This window comes from Crocuta crocuta, unplaced genomic scaffold (assembly GCF_008692635.1).
Source record: "Crocuta crocuta isolate KB4526 unplaced genomic scaffold, BGI_CrCroc_1.0 scaffold415, whole genome shotgun sequence".
NCBI lineage: Eukaryota > Metazoa > Chordata > Mammalia > Carnivora > Hyaenidae > Crocuta > Crocuta crocuta.
In genome coordinates this window covers 1,375,934-1,380,138 of record NW_027531525.1, presented here as the reverse complement: position 1 = coordinate 1,380,138, position 4,205 = coordinate 1,375,934, and the positions used below count along the sequence as shown (strand labels likewise).

The window sequence follows — 4,205 nt, the reverse complement described above, 5'->3', positions numbered from 1 at the left end:
AAAACCTCAAGAGTTTCATGAACACCTCAAAGCTACCCTGAACTAAAGGACCCCACTCAGGCACCAGGAGAGGACTTGAAACAACCTCAGATACTCCAAATAGAAGGACATTTAGTTGGCGGGATCCTTTGTTAGAATTCGAGTAAAAGATGGACCAGAAAAGAAGCTATGAGGCAAATGGGCCAGTTCTCCAAAGGGCTTATCTAGTAGGAAAGGAATCCAGCCCCACTCTTCATTTGATGTATATAACCTTGAGCAAATCACAATTTTTCTGAGCCTCAGTTTCCTCATCTGTAAAACAGGTATAATAATAATGCTTCATAAGGTAGTATCTGTGAGAATTAAACAATAATTACATGTACACGAAGTTTATCAAGTTTGGGGCCCCTGGGTGGTTCAGTTGGTTAAGTGCCTAGTTCTTGATTTCAGCTCGGATCACAATCTCTGGGTTCATTGGTTTGAGCCCCACATCGGGCTATGTGCTCAGTGGGAGCTGCTTGGCATTCTCTCTCTCTCCCTTTCTCTCTCTGCCCTTCCTTGTGCTCTCCCCCTCTCAAATAAATGAATGGGGAAAAAAATCTATCAGGTTCTACACTTCAGATTTTTGCATTTTATTTACTTACATTCCACTTTAATAAAAAGAGGGAGAATGACAAGATATGAAACATGAGGGGCGCCTGGGTGGCTCAGTCAGTCAAGCGTCTGACTTTGGCTCAGGTCATGGGATCTCACAGCCCATGGATTCGAGCCCCACGTCGGGCTCTGTGCTGACAGCTCAGAGTCTGGAGCCTGCTTCAGATTCTGTCTCCCTCTCTCTCTCTGACCCTCCCCCATGTCTCTCTCTCTGTCTCTTGAAAAATGAATAAACATTTTAAAAAAAGAAAATGCAAAAAGAAACACGAGACATCCCTAGCAGTGTATGCCTGTCACAAAGCTGATAACAAATGCTACCCTGCGTACATGCTGTTCCTTCCAACAGGACCTTCCTGGCTTCACCTGCTTCACAGAAGAATGTCACTTCCTCAAAGCCTTTCCCAAGCGACCCTCCCACAAACTAGGTCAGAACCACGTTATATGCTCTATAGTTGTCCTTCAATGAATTTGTCTCAGTTTTTTTTTTTAATTTTATTATTTATTTTGGGGAGAGAGAGAGAACATGAATGAGAGCATAAGCAGGGAAGGAGCAGAGAAAGGGGGAAAGAGAATCCCAAGCAGGCTCACTGACAGGGCAGAGCCTGATGCAGAGCTCCATCTCATGAACTGTGGGACCACGATCTGAGCCAAAATCAAGAATCAGATGCTTAACTAACAGAGCCACCCAGGTGCCCATCAGTTGTTGTTTTTTTGTTTGTTTGTTTTAAGATTTATTTTTGGGGCACCTGGGTGGCTCAGTCAGCTGAGCATTAAAAAAAATGATAGTGATTCTCTTTCCCTCTCTATCTGCTCCTCTCTCTCTAAAATAAAAAAAATTAATTAATTTTAAAAATATTTTATTTTTAAGTAATCTCTACACTCAAAGTGGGGCTCGAACTTACCACCCAAGACCAAGTTTGCATGCTCTCCTGACTGAGCCAGCCAGGTGCCCCTGCCTCAGTTTATTTTTATAGATTTATTAGGGTGATGATCTGTTTCCTGTCTGTCTCCTCCGCTGGATTATAAACTCCTGGAGGACAAAGATCAGGGCTCTCAGCTGACTCCAGCAGCCCCAGGGCCAGGCGACATAATACATGTCAATAAATATTTGTTAAAGGTCGGATCCTGAACCAAAGCAGACTCTCCCAGCAGTAGGGAGATCTGCCCAATGATCCCTCACTGCCGTTTCTCGTTGGAGAGCTGTCCCTGGCCTGGACCCCCTCCCCCCGTTCAACTGTAATTTTGGAACCAGATGTGCCTAGACTGCGGGCTCTCAGAAGTCACATGATTTATTCATAACGCTGCTCTGCTCTGTCAGGACATCTACGGATCTTCCAGATCAAGGAGCTCCGGGCTCCCAGCAGTGTGCACAGCCCCTCACCCACACGAGAGCGCTGAACATGTCCCTGGTCCCGGTGACTCTTTAACCTCAACCACTGTTAGACCCAGGACAGGTGGGTCAGGGGCCAGCAGGGCTGAAGTGATCTTTGGGATGGGTCAAAAAGCAGGGCTCTAAATGATTCAACGTGGAAAACCCGAAACCTATCCGCCTTCAGTTACAGAGGACAGCGGGGCGTGGCCGGGGCAGCCAGGCAGCGCCAGGTCTTAGGAAACCCCAGGGGCAGGTAAACAGCCAGCTAGTGCCAAGCAACATGGAGTAGAGAGCCGTCCTTCTCACTGCCTGCCCCTGTTTTTCCCTCCTCTGGCATGTACCCAGGCCACTCCTCACCAAATGTACTCTGGGAAGAGCCCAGGCCACGAGTTAAGTCAGTTTCATCTGTCTGCCTCTGCCTTTCCTGCCCCAAAGGAGGGGGAGGATACTCTGCACCTGTACCTGACAGCCACTTCTCCCCGAGTTACTCATTAGCCCGCTCTGCCCCAAATCCGTCACCTCTGGCCCAGCCATAAGCATCTGGCTTCCAACTAGGAGTGACAGTCTCTCGACTTCTGGCAAGAAGCGGGGGTGGGGAGGTCTGGGGTGTGCAGAGAAAGAACTGATACATGCAGAGCCAAGCCATATGCTAGATGCTCTGTAACTGGCAGATTTAGACAATGGAGAAAGGTAGAGAGATTAGACTCTCCTCAGAGGTAAAGGGAAGCAAATGGCCAAAACAGAACAGGACAGCTCAGTGACCTTGATCAATCGGCTATTTTCTCAGAAGGAGTTACAAAGACCAGAAGGTTCCCCGTGGATCAAAAAGAACCACCTCAGGTGGACTCCTGGCTCATTCCACTGAAAAAAAAGAAACCTGAGAGCCAGGCTAGAGCAGCTTGGTCAGGAGAGGAAAACACAATGACGAACTGGGCCCTGCAAACTGGCTGGACTGGTTTGAGAGGCAAGGGGAAGGGGAGGGCCAGGAAGGCTCCACTGGCAGCTCGTAAAGCAGACCAGAGAAACTCCACGCCACAGAGGACAAGGGGCAAAACCATGGGCAGGGACTGTCCAGCCTAGATGCCAAGGCCAAGGCTGTAAAGGAGGAGGCATAAGGTAGAGAGAGAACAGGAAGGAGCAGAGGCACAAAGAATCTGGTGAGTGACAGACCAGTGCATGATAGGAAGACTCTCTGTCCCATACCCCTCCCTCTCAAGTTCCCAAAGTTGCATTCCTGATCCCACATTCGCCCTGGCCAACTCCCTGGCCCTTAGTTCTCCCCTCCCCTGCATGTAAAGCAGAAGCCCTCCCCTCCCTTGGCCTCCTACCAGGCTGATGGCATGCAGGTCGGCCTAAGGAAAGAAGACAGGGTTCTAGGAAGCCAGAATCCTCGTAGGACCAGGCAAATCTCTGGATTAGCAGTCCCCTAGAACCAGACCCCCACTCCCAAATATCCAGGATGAAAGAAGAGGTGCAGAGGCGCGCGTGCAGGCAGCCTGTGGACAACATAGTTGCTAATTATTTCCCAATTACATCTTTCCTCGGGCAGGGCATCAAAGGGGCCAACCTAAGATTGGCTCTGGCTCCTTTACCTGCCCAAGGCAAGGAAATCTGCCTCAGAAGTCTCGTCTGGGCCCCAGGGTGCAGCTCTCATCCAGCCTGGAGACCCAGAGGTGCTAACTCCCCTAGTCTTGCGGTTTCCTAAGGAGTCCTGCCTAAGACCCACACGCAGGTGCCTACTGCCAGTGTGACAGCCATCATGGTCCGGGAGTCAGGGACGCTCAGTGGGGTTTCGAAGAGTAACGGGCCTCTTCTAGGAGGCATCAGGGAAAATGGTGAGGCTCCCAAACCTCACCCAACGGCCCCATCTAGAACCCAGAAGAAAGTATGTGTGCTTGGGGGGAGGGTTTGACATTAGCCCCCCGAAAGAGTTAGAAAGTATTTCTACAAACGTTGTAGGCCTAGGGATCCAGGCTTCCGCAAAACCCTCCTCCGAGAGCAAGCACTCTCTCAAGAAGACAAAATTCTCCCAGGCATGAAAGCGAAGCGGGATGGAAACGGACAAGCTTCGTTTCACACCTAGCAGAGATGGGGGTGCCTTCTTGTTCCCCCACTCAGCGTGTTCACACCTGTAGGTGAGTGGTCACAGCGAGACGACTGAGAGAGGGCGGTCCGGGGGAAGGAGCACCTCCGGACACCT

At 50.1% G+C, this 4,205-nt stretch overlaps 1 protein-coding gene across 1 annotated transcript in view; it reads right to left on the bottom strand.

Moving 5' to 3' along the window:
* The window catches only part of CGN (cingulin), a 25,743-nt gene that overhangs the window by 20,970 nt on the left and 568 nt on the right, over positions 1–4,205 (bottom strand). The window lies entirely within an intron of this gene.